An 18,839-nucleotide genomic window follows, 5' to 3' on the forward strand; every position below is an offset into this window, starting at 1 on the left:
TCGCAAACTCGGGCTTATAATATTATGTATTAAATGTATTATGAGCATTTATAAGAATTGTAAATAGGCTCTTTTTCCTATTATGCTGTACATTAGCATTAGAATAATATAATACTATGATTACTAACAAAATTAAATTAAAATTGTAAAATAGAAAATGATCAGTAGATCAGTAGCTATTAAAATAGATATAAGATGTATTGTGAACATAATTTCGTAATAATAAAAAGCATAAAAAAAAAAACAAAAAAAACTCGAGCTTATAAGCATCTCGAATTTGCTGATATTATAAAATGCCACCCACTCTATCTCCATGATACTGTATAATAGTTTGTAATTGGCCTGGAAAGCGCATTGGGATTTATTTGTTTAAAGCGCATTGGGATGCTTTCCTGGCATATATGTACGCATATGAATATAATAAAATAAAATACGTACAAAAATAAATTAAATTACACATGAAACAATCTCATTACACCGATATATGTATCTACACAACATATACAAATAAAGCGTACTTCTCAGAGCTTTCATTCTCGCCGGCCAGTGTTTGTGATTTTGAATCCGTTCCATTTAGAAAATATTTTATAGCGGTACGTGCGCCGCCGGTGCTCCATCGCTGCTCGGCCAAGGTGTATTGTCGACTGCACGGGAAATATGCAAGGAAGCGAAATATTTGAGATGCTTTAATACCCGGGGACAACTGCATATTTAGACAACGAACGCAACAAATCTCGACGACTGCCATTACGCAGATATCTAACATACATATGTACATAAACCGTGCAGGTGATATATTGCGACAAACCGAAGAGCACTCGGCCGAAACCCCTCGAACAATGCCTCTAGCAAATCCTTTCGCGTATTTTGATTACGTTATTATTTCGGGTGGATCTCTCCGTGCCGACGACAGCTCTGATCGGGGGTGTTGCGCAACCCTCAGGACGCATATATGATTCATTACAGGGATATTATTAGTAGCGGTTTGTAAATCCGGGTGCGGCCCTGTGAGGCAGGAAGCGGAATCACGCCGCCAAGGGGACACGCATATGCCATTAACAAGACCCCTCTGGCACCGTTAAAGCAAAACCCCTGACCGATTATGTGTATGTCTGTATATACGTATGTATATATCTTGTATGTGTGTGTGTGTGTGTGCGTACATATAATTAAATTATAATTATTTGTGTGTACATGACATTATCTGATGCGAATTAAATAACTAGTAAATTTATATGACATGCTGTAGGTAATTCACTATTATTACTAGTGCATAACAGTATTCTAAATTATTCCGCGTAATTAATAATTTGAATTGACCACGACCGTGTGTGCGATTAATATTTTTGAAACGTTTCTATGTAATTGCATTATCTGTAGTATGCACGTACATATGTATGCATGTATGTATGGTAATTTATTTTATTTTGTTTTTTTTTGTGTAGTCAAATGAATATATGTACATATATATATACAATTAAAACGTAACAAATTTGTACGCGTATAAAGCTAGTGTTTACGACGTGACGGAGTTCACATAAATTTGTCAATAATAAGACAATTGCACTGTCTATTTCAATATCGTCATCATCATCATAACCAGCAACATAGCTCAGTGATTAGCATGTAATTCTTTCAACTGAGGGTTCAATCTCTGGCTCGGTGTTGCCGGCAAGACCTTGTATATATATCGTCGGCATACTGGCATAAAAAGTTGTTTTGAATTCGTTAATAATTTGTTAAGTCAAAGCATGAATAATGATTTAGGTCACAAAATAGAGAGCTTGATTTTCTCAAGACAAGGATTTTTGAGTTAAAACTTTCTGCCATTATACCGACCATATGTGACCCCAGGTCGATCGTTTCGTATCAGAGTTTTCCCATTTATCTGATTTCATTGTTGAAACGGTTCCACCAAAATCGGGAAATTATCCCCGTTTTAAGCAAAATTTGAGATTCTACCATCTCGAATTTGTTGATTACTATGTATAAATATGCTACCCATCTACATACTCTGTAAAAATGTAGTTATTTCTAGCGAAAACTTGCTGTGTATCGAATTATCATATATGAAGTATGTTTCTTTGGTATATACCTAATTGTATTTGTATTGTTTGGAATAATTGTTAGTACTTATGTATGTACAAAAAATTAGTTTAGGTGCCTGTGTAAAAAGAAAAAAAAATCAATCGCTTTCCATTCTGGATGAAGATCTCCCCAACACGCTTCCATTTGTCTCTGTTTTGGGTAACTTTCATCCATCTCATCGCACACATTTTCCTAATTTCTTCCACCCGTCTCTTTGTAGTCTTCCTTGCACCCTTTTACATTCTCTCGGGTACCATTCGAGCACTTCTTTCGTCCATCTATCCTCCGTTTTGCTAGCTAAGTGACCTGCCCATCAATTACCTTTTTCATACTTATAATTCACGCTTTCCGTTTTCTATCAAACTTAATTATGCCGAACATACAGCGTTCCATACTTCTTTGAGTGTATTGGAAAATCCTTTCTCTAAAGGTGTGTTTTAGATCCGTCTGATCACTCAACATGACAAAAATGTGGTGGGGAAAAACCTGCTCTGTTAGCAGTCATTAATGACTTTGACCGCTTTGCCAACATTTTATAACCCAGTCGCATGGATCCAAATTATACCCTAATGCTAAGTGAAGAATAAAATGTATGTGTTGTTTCAAGTCACGTCACGCTGTGTCGCTTCACTGCCATCAATTCTTAGGGCAATATAAGAATATTTATTACCATTATTACATATGTACATATATATTTATTTAAGTTTAAGTTTGTTCCATTATGGCATTACAAGAGTCCCTAATGCGCCAAAATGGTCAAAAAATACAAATAGATGAGAAAAATCAAAAATATATTATATAAGAACCAGCCGCATATACAAAACATCCCAGCGAGACCCAAATGGAAGAGATAAGATCCAAATTACAGTCATACATCATATCTAATTATTGTAATAATGATGACCACACAATTAGGTAAAATAATCTCCGATAACCTACGCTCACTGAAGTAGAAAATATTACATTCAGGCACAGCAGAAACGATTTCATCAAGAAGTCGAATAGCTCTTGGAATAGGAGCCATCCGATGCGGGCAGGACGTACAACAATCAAATGATGATGTTTAACAAGCATATAATTATTAGGGACATAAAATCCCAACTATCCCAGCAACGACTGACATGACGTGTTAGCACGTAGATACTGGAGAACAAAACGAATTAATGAGAAGTTTCTCCGAAGGGAATGATGAATAATAATATAACGGAAGTATATATGTACATAAAGCAAAAAAATATATATATAGTTCTTTAATCATTGGGTATAAATTGATATCATATACATATATGGCGAAGCTCATATGTGAAGTAAATAAGTTAAAAATGTGTTTTTCTATATTTTATTATTATACGGCGTTCGGATGAACTGTCACGCGAGGAGATCGAACACGTAGGCAATTCCGAGGTAGACAGTTTTAATAGCGCCATAAAGAGCCGCAAGTATTTGTACAACATTTTCAGTTAATTTTTTTCATAATGATATATTGTATTTATAACACGGCACACAGAGGGCTATCTATCAATGCAGCGGTAGTATCGGGCGGTGCGTGAGCGCACGTTTTAAATATGAACGGGGCGGGTAAACGAAAACACGTGTTCAGATAACGCGGTATAAAAATGGAAATTCCTCTCTTTTTTCCCTATACATGTGCGTACGTACCAACATAAAATATGAAAATTCGCGGTAACCGGTTCACGACCCCTTGATGGATTCCCAGCCGCTCGTCCACAATCCACTTTGAATCGTGAAGGGGGTGTGCGCGAAGCCGACGCCTGGTTAGGTCAAAGTTTCGGAAAATGTGCCCGAAAATATTCACCCGAGTTGAAATGTGATGAATATAAATTTTTGACGATGTTTACACTCCCTGCGGAATCCATTAATAATTCTTTTACGGTTATGTACATACGTACATACAACGAAAATCATGTATTGTCCATTTACTCTCTAAACATCATTGAATTTAACCAAATTTTCATTTGCTGGATTGAATCGGTGGATCTTTTCGATCCTAGATCTTTGTGGACGCACTATGTGGGTTCACGGCGGAAAATTGTTAAATTTCTCGTGACGTTTGTTTGACCACAAGGTGTGCAAGAGTAATTGGCCGCGTTAGGTTTATTAATATGGTCGGCCGAATAGAGTGTTGTTAAACGCACAAACGTTGGCCGCTATCTAGCCGTGGCGATCTTATGAAATTTAAACAATACAAACGTTACGACAATGCAGCGTTACCATTGTGTGGCCAAAAACCGATATCAAAACCACGGCAAAATAATACCGAAACTGTTCGCGAGTGTTTGTATGACTTTTTTTTATTTCACTGAAAAAACGCAATTCCGCGTCAGCAAATTGACCGCTATCAATTATTTACAACAACTGTATCCATATGAAAGCGTATTTAGTATACACATAAATGCACATATGTACGTATGAATGTGTATCCGTATTGAATAATCGAACTCAACTCTTGCTGTTGCTGAAAAACAAGTTTTTCAGATCTGTTTTAAGTGGGATTTATATAATTCGATCGATTGAATATGAAGTACATCTACAAAAATACGTATGTACATTGATGGTGTCTTTATCTACTGCAAAGATGTTATATATTTTAATTTTAATTTTATAGAAGTAATTTCAAAAAAAAACTAGCTGAACCCGGCATGCGTTGCAATGCCGCAATAAGGGCGCAAACACACATTGCGGGATGCGGGATGTTGTACGTGGGACGTTTTTTTTAGATAGTTTTAAACATACAAAAAAAACATGTTAGACGGCGGCTATATACGCGGTAACGTGTGGTATATACATGGGACCGTCTATTCATTGGAGCGGTCTCGTTGAAATTCTATAGTATTGTTTATATTTGCTTGAAGGTGATATATACCAATTCGACCCTTCGGACCATTGCTTGATAGTGATCGATAACGGTTTATCCCATATTTGCAAAAAAATATAGCAGAACTTGTCGAAATACTTGTTTGTCTATTTTTGTTAATTGTTTACTAATTAAGTTTAAAACTGAATTATTAAACAATAAAAGCTTGAAATCCTTAATGTAATTTTTATTTCCTATGATCTTATTATTTCGACAAGTTCTGCTATATTTTTTTGCAAATATTTTATTAACTTAAAATCCTTATCAGTAGTATACAGAATAAATATCAAGAAGATTAAAATAATTTAAAAGGTCAAAATAAAATTATGAAATATTGTTTTAAAAAAAAATACTACTTCCAGTTTACGAATTCTGACCGAAACCTTATCAGCCCTAAGTTAGTACATAAAAAATTCAAATATAAATTTTTGGGTTCATTCGTTCAGGGGTGTGGCCAGAATCGTGCTCACAACATTTTTGACCTTTCTAAGAGGAAAATATTCCACTTCCGCTTTATTAAATTTAGTGATTTTTTTTATTTTCATCACATTGACACAGAAATTATACTTGAATTTTTTCGTGAAGAGCACACGAAGGGGTGTTTTTAAGGGGTCGAAAAAAAAGTGGAAGAAAAATCGAACAAGATTAAACTGCCACTTCCGGTTGACGGATGCTTACCAAATTTTATAAATAACGTATTAAGCTTAAACTTCTAGATATGAAATTTCAGTTCAATAAATTAAAAGATTTCTGAGAAAAACATAAAAAACCTCGATTCTCTAGAGTAAAAGTAATACTTCCAGTTTAGGAAAAAATATTTAAAAAATATTGGGGTATAAAATTCACAATTTCTATTACATGTAAAAAAATTTCAATCCGATTCGATTGGCCGTTTGGGAGATAATTGTATTCAAAAACTTAAAAAAAGAGGACACTATAAGGCAGCGGTTTCCAAACTGGGAGGACTATTGCCAGGGGAGGCGCCAAAACTTTTTAATAAAAAAATAATTTTCATACCATAATATCTACGAATAAATAAAACTTCATATCTTAGCTTAACAGTAAAAATTCAATGCCTGAATGTTTATTTTTTATTTTTCTTTCATTTTTATATATACATTTAATTCCTATAAAAAATTATCCGGAGAAGAAGATTTAAAAAATTGCGCCTTTGCATACGCTCTGTTTTAGCTAAAGATGCCCATTTAATTGCATATGTTCGATATGTCACGGATAATAATATATTAGAAGATATATTATTTTGCAAACACATTCTTGGGAAGACCACATCCATTGAAATTTTTGATATAATAGACAGCTTTGTTGAAGAAAATGACATAAAGTGAAATAATTGCATTGTGAACGACATAAAATAATAATTGGACTGTGTACCAACGGAGCTCTCTCAATGTCCGGACACAAAGCAGGTCTTAAAGCATTGATCAAAAAGAAAGCACCACATGCTATCTGGACACACTGTATGATTCTCAGAGCAGCTCTATTGTCAAAAAATATGAGCGAGTTATAAGAATTATAAACAACATTAAGAATAGTCCTCTGAGAGCAAGGCTGTTTGCAAAGCTGTGTGCTGATATGGAAGCTAATTATACCTCACTTTTGTATGACGAACGATAATTTTATTGTTAAACTTGTCTATTTGGTTGAAACACACAGAAACACACAGAAACACACAGACACACACACACACACACACACACACATTTTTTTCTAGATCATGAAAACGTGATCAGTGATCGATTCTGAGTTCGAAGCAGTCAAAATCTCGAGTTCGAATTTTCGCATGATCACAAAACTTAATCTATTGCTACTACGTACATATGTAGATAAAGTAGAACAATAGAAGGCGGCGAACACTTTTTCAATTATTCAATTGTTTGTTTATCTTACCCTAACAGCGTAGGTTGCGAACTGATTTGAAATTATTTGCCATGCAATGCCAATCATTCCCGTTTTTCTCACTTGCCTCTCATCAACATAAAAGCTCTTATGGACATTGTGTATTGCCCTAGTTTATTTTAATATTGTATCAATATTTTCCGTGTAGTTGACTCGATTCCCTCACTTGAATATCGTGAAAAATGCGACGAGCGGAAATGAGACGAGAGTGTCCCTTTTTAATGCGCTTCCGATTAAATTATCGAATCAATGTGACGGCGCTTCTCAAAGTTCAATTTAGTTATATTGCAATTTTGATTCGACGCCCACTGCAGATCCACTCACCGATAAGAGACACTTTTTGTCGAAATTTCCGATTAATCTTCATCAGGAGCGTTCGCATGTTACGACATACATATGTTGCGAGTGATGCAAGTTTCACTCTGATAATAAACAATCTCCCTTCTATTTTCTCTTCTCCGTCGGTCCATCTTAATATTTGTACGACTTCATCGTGGCGATCTCATCAATCAGATCTCTCGGCTTGATCCGACCCAAACGTCTTCCATCAAAGCAATATTAATATTATCTTCGTTCAAACGAATTCTTTTCTTGGCCTACTGCATGGTACGTACATACACATAATGTAGGATGATAGGGAGGAGGGGAGAGAGGGAAAAAATGCGTTGAAGGAGCGGTGGTTCTGTGCCTGCGGTCTCCCTTTTAGAGGGTAGCTAATTCAATTTAAGTAATGGTGAAGGTATATCGAGTAACCACATAGCACGGATATGGGACACAATCTAGATCAAATTGTCGGACCACTTTCTAAAAGGACTTTTTTCGGTGGACCTTCTTCCTCGATTTGCCGTCAATCTCTCAATCTGCGAAGTTCGGCAAAATCAAAAATTTCTTTTGTGATCAATGATTACGGTGCTTCGAGGCGTAGAATCTCGTGTGTACGTGTCGGGTTAGCTGAAAGTGTCCTGAGCAAATCGCGAATGGGTCACGCGCGCTTATAATTGCACGATACGTCGTAAGACAAATAAATGGTTTTGAAGTGCAGAATTGTCCGACTTAAAATACCACCGTCGAACACTAAATTGAACGTCGACACGATATTGTAATATAAAATTTAATATTTAATGCCGAGAATGTGTATGTTTGGGGTATTCCTTGATACGACCCTTTTCCCCTATACGCTTTGGGAATATTGTCCAATATGCGTACCTAAGGTATCCACGTCACGTGCGCGCATGATCGACCGGAACTCGGCAAATCGGTAAATGTGGGAAAAACAATATTGGCTTTCTCAACAGGTAATTGACACGGGAACGGACACTGCTGTCGCCGTTATACGACGAGCCGGCACTTAATGTGTTAAGTTGCGTACGGCGATACTGCCGTGATGATCAATGTCGAAAAACAAATCATGCAGTTTCACTCCGTTGGCATTTTGGACATTCAAGATGAGACCAAATATTAAGCAAATGAAAACATAATAAATTCATACCGCTTGAGATTGTCAGACTGTGATCATCTCTAGTAAAAGTAAAATTGTCAAATAACACCGAGCAACAAAATAACTACCGGAGCGGAGACTTGTCAACTAAGTTTGACTTCGAATTTGAATTCGAGTAATATGAACAATGATTTTTGTTGTCTTTCTCTCGTTTAAGAGATATGAACGTTTAAAAATATGTGTCAAAACTCGGCTGGTGTTCTGAACCCAATCTCATCGTGCTACAATGGATTGCGATTTATAACTCAGTGTAATTATCTATTTACACATGATACGGGGTCCAAAATACGAATTTCTCCATTTGATAACCATGGGAAAAATATTATAGCAGTTGGATGGAAAAATGGATTGGCAGGAAGAGTTTGCCTTGGCTTCGAAACATACGCATGTGGACTGATATGAGCGCCGAAGAGCAATTCCAAGCCACTCTTATATCTGCAAATAATCGACGAGGTGGTTGTCAACGTCCGGATGCGGATCCGAAGGCATTAGATGAATCATATAGTTAGTTTAATGTGAGTTCTGAAACACTAAAAAGCACTAAATAAGATTTTTTTATTTTACAAACAAGCTTTTTATTAGTTTTATTATATTAAATTATACGTCATCAGATTTGACAAACATGGCTTGTCCCCTTATGTGATCAATCCGTAAATATTCGTATTTAATAACAAATATACAGAAATATGTAGATGAATTAATAATAATCAATACATATATGGGAGCAATATGTGTATATTATCGATCTCAAATCAAATCATTTTCACAATGTCTTTCATGTATATTTTTTATTTTTATTTTATTTTATTTATATATTTATACCAGGAAAGCCTAAAAGGTAGCGCCTTCTTATATATTATATAAGACATAGTACGTGTATATATTTAAAAAAAAATGAGTAACGTCACCAACACGTATGATTTTATCGAAATTGGACCATTAATACAATTTTAAAACTTTCACAATCTAATGAATTCAATATAAATATGTTTGTTCCCGATGAAAATGAATCCTTTGAGCCATTAGCATCTGCCCTTGGCGAGATGTGTCCACGTGTCAGTGATAAGAGCCCGGCGACCTTTATGACACACGAATATCATTAGGGCCAACCAAATCACACAGTGATAACAGAGCACCGTAAGGCAATTACAATAAGAGGTCACTGGTTCTTTAGTTCAACACGTGTAGCTCGTTATTGTGTGCTACCGTGTCACAGTAATTGCTTCCTGATTTACATGATTGCTTTCTCATCTTAATAAAAATAACTCTTTTGTGTATCTACGGATACGTACGTGCACGTGTGCTTTACTTTATATAGTGTGTCTTGCGGTTGTATTTTTAAATACTTTTTCTCACTTAAGTTTATCTCGTAAATTCGACCACCCAACGTTGTTTTATTGCAGCGTGCACTTCACAATATTGTCACGGTGACACTGTGCGGCACTTAATCGGTTATTGTCGACCTATTATCTCGAGGCACTCTTCTGTATTATATGTATTGAAAAAAACTGAAGAAAATAAAAAGCATGAGGAAGTGAGTTTTATGGGAAATAGCTATGCGTTGGGCACGTGTCGAATGCAGTTAGACGCATACACGGAATGCAGTTATCGGGTGAATCATGCAATTCGAATATGTTCATATATTATGATAAATATGTGTAGAAGCTACTTTTATTTATTATAGAAAAATACACGATACACAACTTTCATTTTACATAAAGCTCATAATATGATCTTTTTTTTTAATTAAGCGAGTTGATTGGAATTCGATTTAAAATGAGCAGAAAGAAGAACACTTCCAAAAAAACGTACGAACAAGTAAGATAAACGCAAAATATTTCGGAAATGTTTACCATGAAGGGCTTAATTTCAGAAGCGCTGTAATATAAAATAAATCATCAATATTGACCTGACAATAAATTTTATTTGAGCCAATTTCCTCTGAACATTCTGGGCTGTTCTTATATCTTCTAATAATCCTCGTTCTTCCCGTAACCTGCATATGTGTGTATTATCTAGTTAACTGTTCATAATCCACTTCACCAGCCTAAGCACCATTCATTCTTACCACATGGCCTTCTCATATTCAAACTGTGGTGAATATGAAAATGCATTATTTTTTACAGAATTTGAAGAACTGCAAACTCCATATATGTATCACCTAATTTATTGCCACTTAAATAATTAATTTGTATCGAAATCGAAAATAAGCCATTGACATTTATGTAGATGTCAACAGAAGGACACTGCGTCCCCGTTAGCATATTGACCAAATCATAGATTAATCGAATTGATTTATTTCTCAATTGTTACATTAGCCTCAAACATTTGCGGCATGATTCGAACAATGATTCACGCGCAAGACAAACACGGCAATTGCTGATAAGCCGTAGTGTGTCGTTGACGTTTCGAATGGCTAATGAATCATCTTCGGGGACGAAATGCGCACAAGCGCGTGCGATATTATGCGTCACGGAAGTGCACGGAAATAATGCACCTGCACCCGAGCCGATGCAACAAAGGATGCCCTTGCAGAGATAGTGTAATTATTTCTCGACGATAACCCCGAAACAAAGGAGCCACCGAACAAACGACCGATGCCCTTTCTTCCTCATCGCACTGCGATAACTTTGATTGTTTAACAATTTTAATTTAACAAACATCATTTTCACTGCAATTAGATACAATATTATGCATATATATGAGGAAAATATGAGCTGCGATAAAAAATGACGCCCATACATTTTCAGTATTTTCTACCACAAATTTCAGTTAAGAATTGATAAGCCATACTCGTATTTTTAGTTTAGCCACAGTCTAACCACATCTAAGATAAGTGTATCTATTTATCTAATTATACTTTGTGTTGTCATTTTGCACATTTGGGTCATATAAACAAGGGAAATGCATAGTTTATTTATGTAAGTGTGTAGATCGGTCGAACGACGTCTGCATAAAGTGATATGACAATGTCAAACCTAATCTATGTAGAATTATTATATAATATATGTTACAGTTGAAGTTTTTCTTCCAGTATATTTTAACTAGTTGGAATATATTCCATCTAACCTGGAACCAACTATCGTTATAGTTGTAAAGTTTTTTCAGTTGTAATATATTTTTTATATTACAACTGAAAAAAGTTTTATATTTGGAATATATTCCGTCAACCCGTAAGTGGGGCTGACGGAATTTTGTTGAGTTGAAGTTGATTCATATGCCGAATTACATTCCAACTAGTCAAAATATATTACAACTGAAAATACACTTCAACTATAAGTTTGTACCAGATTATATGGAAAGATTAGGTTTTCGTGAAAACGTCACTCGACTAGTAAATTGAGTTGGAAAGTCAAATTTCTGATACGATACTCATTACCGTAATTCGTAATACCTAACAAATATTAACGGATTATTGAATTCATATTATACGGAATTCAATAATAAAAAGAAAGGCAGGCAATAATAAAGCCTTTGCAAAAACATCAGAACTATCAAAAATCAACTTTTATAATTATTATATTGCAACTGGTGCACATTGCTAAATGTGTATTTGGGCTTTTAGAGATATAATTTATTTGTTGAATTGTATTCGAATATGAATGACCTAAAATGCCAGTTAGAATATATTACAACTGAAAATACACTTCGACTGTAACATATATAACATCAGATTGTACAATCATATACATATGTATATACAATCTGTACATATGTCCATATAAGAAATTTTCAAGAAACTTTTGACGTTTTGAATGATTGTATTTAAAATGAATATCTGTAGGTACAATTATAGGTTTCGTGGTGCATATGTGGGTCCATAACACTTTTTAGTCCCTGCTCGTAATACTATGGAAGCGAAATTAAACACGGAGAAAGTAATGTGAAAGTCCTCAGTCCCTATTACATAGGACACGTGCCCATATCGAGGCAATTTGCCGCACAATACACGTGTACGGTAGTACACGCTGCGCCATTCTGCTCTTTACAAAATGTGACCCTTTATGCGCGGCGGCGCTTTCAACGCGCTCTCGAAACACTAGCGACAGACGCCGATTACGAAACGGCTCACACGATTACTGGCGGCTGAATGGTCAACGTTCATATACTCCACCGACACAATGGACGTACAATGGTCAAACCGCTTGTATTGCCCGGTATAACGCACTTAGACAGAAGTACAGACTCGTCATCATAGAGTCACGTCGACATCGCTCGTCAAGAGGTTAAAATGCATTGAAAACTTCCACAGTTCGCCCATTGCACAATATTGCACAGTGGTCTGAAAAACTGCTATTAGTTATCTAGCAAAATGTATGAACAATTTGATAATACATAAATAGTAAGCTACAAACGTGTATGCATTCATTTGGCCACGTAATATATGTAATTTCTGAATTTGTTTGTAAGTGCAAATTGTTTATTAATTCGATGAAATTATTGCAGCTTATAAGGTCCAGAATTATTAGACTATCAACGCTATAATTTTGTATAATGTTCTGATTCAATTAACGCTCAGTTGGTGGTTATCATATAAAGAAGAAAATCCATAACTTGATTTATCAGTTGGGACTGTGTGTTTCTATTAATTATGTGCGTGGTAGACAACAGCATTTGATACATCCAGCCCGCACAGTTCTTTAACGAATGGCTCCTATTCCAAGGGCATCCGACTTCTCGATGAAATCGTTGCTGCTGAACTTGGCTGTGATATTTTCCACCTTGGTGAGTGTAGATTATCGGAAATAAATTTTACCTATCTGTTTGGTAGCCTGCTTTCGTCCTTATTTTCATAAATAAATGTGATATTTTCATAATTGAGTGGAATTTTCTTTCGTCCATTTGGGCCTCGCAGTGATGGTTTATATTTACGGCTGGTTCTTATATATTCATGCTGGCTATGGATGACATTCCTAACTACATATTGTATATTGTGTTATTTGATTTTTTCCCTTTAGTTCGTTTTTATATATTATTTTTCTTTTGTTATTTTTTACATAATACTTTTCCGCATATTGCTTTTTTATGTAGGCCATTGTGACGCATTAGGTTCTTCCTGTAATGCCACAATGGTCCAAAACTATAAATAAACAAATTATCATCCTCTCATCCTCAATATTATTTAGTTCGCAAAAAGTATTTTAACTGATTTATAATCCACTTAAAACTATGTTTTGCTTCTTTTCCATCTCTAATTCAGATGTCTAATTTGAAGGAAATTTAATAATGAAGTCGAGAAAGTTTGTTTTGAAAAAATGCAACAAAATTAAAAAAGTTGAAATGCAGTCTGCAAAAATGTAAATTAATTTAATCCTGTCGATGTGCTTATCTTGATCTTCAAATATTGAAATTTCATACTGAATCGCCTCTTCAAATGAGGCTTTCAGCCAGTCATCATCACGACCGAAAGAATTGCACCTGATAATCTTAGCATCGTTTAATAAATGAAAATTTTCAAAATCGTCACAATCCCTTGGATACATTAGCCGCATAAAAAATCTTTTAAAATAACTTCCAATAATTGGAATTTAAAGTAAACAGACCCATTTCAAAATTTTAATGGAAATATCAACATAGCATACACGGAAGAATACTTAAAATTTATATATATATATATACATACATACATACATATACAATTGAATTAAAAAATACAGTTTCGCACAAGGGATCGTGACCAACTTAATAACTGATATTTTTTGACTACATTTTTATTCGATATGAACTGGTGACTGTTGAACTGGTTGTTCCAAGTTCGAATCCTGACTTTCTTAGCTATCGATCCGTTGGGGACAAACACCAGACGATCGTTAATCTCAATTACCGTTTGTACGAGTGCGCCGCTAACTCTGTCGCGGCACCCGCACATATATCTGTTCCATTGCTTAATTCCAACCCTATAATAGACACGTTGAGGATTAACGGTTAATTCGACTATCGACTCAAGAGCGTTACCTTCGTTTTATCCTATAAACTAAAACAAGTTATTCGTATATTAGTGCCCTTTCAAACGAATTTAAGATGGTGTCCTCAATATACATATCCGTACGCAATTATTATGTGTATGCCTAAAGTATACAGCAGATTGTAAATATAAATTATTATTATTGTAGCATTTTGTAACAAATTATAAACAAACAATATACATAAATAAATAAATAATGGAGTCGACGTATCAGTTCGAACGACGTCTGATCATTTCGAAATCTGAATATAATATCAATATTTGCGGTATCATTTCAAGCAAAATATCATAATATTTATTTAATCGACGAGAGTTTGCTTTGCTTACATGTCGAAATTTATGAGTCTCATTAAATATTAATTTCCTTTCGAAAAACCAAAAATGTATTATATAAAAATATAAAAATGAATAAAACCTTATCGTATATTTTATTATTATTTTACAACTTAATTAAAAACTCATTTTTCCTGTGACTTCTTACTATATTATATCTATTGAAGTTGATGCTTATGTACTGCATACAGATTGAACCAAAATATTCAATTGAATCCTACAGGGTGAATAGACGGCTGGACCGACAGGTACAAGAAAAACATTTTAGTAGATTGTAGACGTAGCCGGTAATGCAACTATTTCCCAGGTAAAAATTAAAGGGTTAGAAACGGAAATCGGGTACAGTGAATATTTCAAATTAAATCTAATAAATTCAATACGATTCATACTGAGCGATTATGAAAATACACAATTTAACCATACCTCAATGGTAAAATTTTGGTTTATTTTTATGAAAAACAAATTCAATGTCGGATGTTAATCAAATCCTCCTATTAGAATTGATAATTGCATACATGTTTTGTATGTTACCGAGAGTATTTCACGACAACGGCACATTACTATGATGATGCCACCGCTAGATACAATTCAAATTTCAATGTTATCCACTCGTCAATCTGACCCGAAAATTTGTTTCGTTTTCCATTTCAATTTTCCTGCTTATTATCCTATTTAGCCCGGTAATCACACGCCTAATATTTAATAAGGAACACGCGGAAAAATGCTAATTAACTCTCCTCCCACTCACCCTGCCCCTATACACAGTCAACCCATTTAATTCGAGCGATACTTTCGCGTGTCAATCAAAGTAAATTAGAAGCACGGTACACAAACTTTTCTCTTATTGTTTTTTTTTTTGTTTTCAAACCGAACACCTATTTGATTGTGTTCAACGATATTTTCAACCACTGGGGAGATCTTTCAACACGCATGTTCGTCAACAAAAAGAGAGCAAAAAAAAAAATACATAGTAATACACGTACAAATGTAGCGTATTTGAATAACCTTTTGTTATTTAACTACGGGCCGTTACCGTTTTAATTATAACACAATAGTCGCTAGTATTAAATTGAAAAAAATAGCGCGATTTACATTTGTGTCGTTCTAGGTCACTTCTTTGCGTCGTCGAACTGCATAGATCGCGTTGTTCAAACTGTGGTGCCCGACTTAAAATTCGTGCACCAAATCGAAGGTTCCCAATGGGAAAAACGTACGAAATCGGTGGTTCGAGACGAGTTTCGTCCGTCACGCAGTGTCACCGTCGTTTCGGTGATTTCCGTGTTGCGTGCGTGCCGATCGTGGATAAGACGGACATACGGGGAGTGACGTGCGCGTGACATTAATTGCAGACTCCAGACTACAGTATCGAATCTTAATTATGCACTACGGGGGGTTACAATGGACCCGGAAGGAGAGGGAAGAACCGAACGAACCTATAATTTGTCGTTCTGTTACTTAGAACTGAAATTTAGCTACCTGTCATAAACATTTTCGTATCAATTACAATTTTCAATATAACGGTACGAATACTTACAATAATATTTCCTGCACATTTTTGAAGAATAAAAATTTTATACTATTGCATTTATATACATATTATAGTTATCGGTAAAACTTGAAAGAATACTCTATGAGATTAAGTATATTTATCAAGGGGTTAGACACTTCTTAAATAACATACTAGCGGTGGGAGGTGTCTTGAGGTGGGAGGAAACTTGTCGGTTGTATATGGATATGCATACACGTGCGACCTCCGAATTTGGTTTGAGGAACACCCACTGTCTACGGTCACAGCGGGAAGCCAAGGAAACATGACATCCCATACCACTCAGTGTGTTTTTGGCCTTACTGACGCGTGTGCGAGGATACAAGAAGGTGCGGTTACGTCATACAGCATCCTCTCGCATCCTGCTCGCACACACGTACATATGAAAGAAAGACTATGCAATAGAAACAGATTTTTTTCCACAACACTCCACCGGTTTATATAATATGTACATATGTATAATATTGATCTGCCTTAAGAGGGCTGGACACCAGCGCCTTGTCCATACAAACGTATTACACTTCTCCCTTCCTCAATTATGGCACTAGAGAATTTTTTTTAATATGCTATGGATATTCACCATTGGCATGCATCTGTGCTTTTATTTTTTTGATTAGTTATTTTTTATAGGAACTAGGAGCCGTCAAACATCTATAAAATCGCCTCTTTTTTACACCCACGAAAAGAATCCAGCGTGCTTATTTAACGGTCGATTTAAAAAAAAAATACGCACACAGTTGCATAGAAAATATTTTTCTTATACCGATGATGAAATTTTTTTAAAAATTGGTCCAGTTTCGGAGGAGAAAATTGGAGAATACGAAACCTCGATTTTTTCAATTTAAAATATGTATTATCTGGTCGAAGCGCAACTGTCGCATTCACTCAATATACATATATATTGATATATATTGTCGCATTCACTCAATATATATATTGATATATATTGTCGAATTCACTCAATATATACATTCACTCAATATATATATCGAAGAAAGGAACGGCAACAAAATTAAGGTTTCGGGTGTACAGCCCTCTTAATATACATTATGAATTTGCATAATGTAATAAAAAATTGAAAACAAGCAAAAGAATACTAGGAAAAATATTGGTCGAAATTGCGGAGATAATAACACATCGTTCCACCAATTGGTTTTCGCTGCTACTTTCGCTAATTGATTTTACTACTGACCGGTGCGATGGTCAGAAGAGGGCGATGTAAACGCACATTTAGAATTTAGCAACGACGGGCTTTCAGTGTGTTACAGTTTCGAAGACAAGAGCGCCTTTAGCGCACGTAACGGCAACATTATGCGGAATAATTGCGGTTGCGTGCGCCGTGCCGTTGTGCGCGGGGACCTTTATGTATTATTTCGGCCCGAAAGTCAAAATTTCAAAATCCCTTCGCCCGCGACGCCATTGTTCGAAAGCAGCGCTTGCTATTTTCGTCTCTCACAAATAATTATTACAAAACAGCGAGGCTGGGGTATAACGCCGCCCGTCCCTCCCCCCAATTACGATACTCCGTATAATAATAGGAGCTGTAGGGGAAGGAGAGGAAGCGATAGGGGGACGGTCTAGTCGTAAATTCGTGCGATATTTTCTTGAAACCTTCTAAAGTCGACGATAGCCCGCCCCTCCTCGTTCCCTCTACGAAAATCGTGCGCTGGAAAAATCGCAGCACCCGGTAATGTTTCAATATTCCGTGAAAATTGTGAGAGGAAATTGGCCGTTTTTGTTTACGTGTCGTTGAAATTTAATAATGACCGTTCGACGAAGCGTTTACGAAATACGGAAATTCGTCGTCAATATACAGTGCGTTCTCGCATTACGAATTTTCCTCGCCCAAATAAACTTTTCCATTCCATAAACCTACATATAAAATATTATCCCAACACCCTTAACGATGTTTAAATTCACATACATTTTTCATTCAATACACATTTTCGCACCTTTGGCTGTCGACATACATACATATATACATATGGACATATACAGAATTGAAATATATGTACATATGTACTTATTTATTTTTGGTAACTACTTATGTATGTACCTACATACAATACATATGTATTTTCACATATTCAGTAATAAATATCTATTTATTTACAAATATACTTACATGTTTTTAAGCAGTTTAATTGAAGCATTTTTTTGTTACATATGTAAATAAGAAACATATTACAAAAAGTTGAAAACTTTTAGGAGCCAAATCGAATGACTTTATAGTATAAAAAAATGGCAAAGTATGAAAACGATCGGATAAGAGGCAAAATTTTTCCTTAATAGAAGAGAAAAAATAGAGAAAATCAATTTGTGGACAACGAACTATGTACTTATGTAAATGCATTATAAAACAAATTTATTAGATTTGTAAATACCTCAAGTACTTACTTATTTGTTTAATAAGTACAATAAATACAAATAAGTACTCACTTATTTGTTGATTATTGAGAGATAGATAATGATAATGATTATTATATATGTACTTTATTAAAAAGTAGAATATTTACATATTACATTTGAATTGTATTATATTTCAATTGAATTTTATTATATTATTATATTCAGTTGAATTTTATTATATTTCGATTCAGTACAGGATGCCCCCGAG

This window comes from Arctopsyche grandis, chromosome 8, assembly GCF_051622035.1.
Source record: "Arctopsyche grandis isolate Sample6627 chromosome 8, ASM5162203v2, whole genome shotgun sequence".
Lineage (NCBI taxonomy): Eukaryota > Metazoa > Arthropoda > Insecta > Trichoptera > Hydropsychidae > Arctopsyche > Arctopsyche grandis.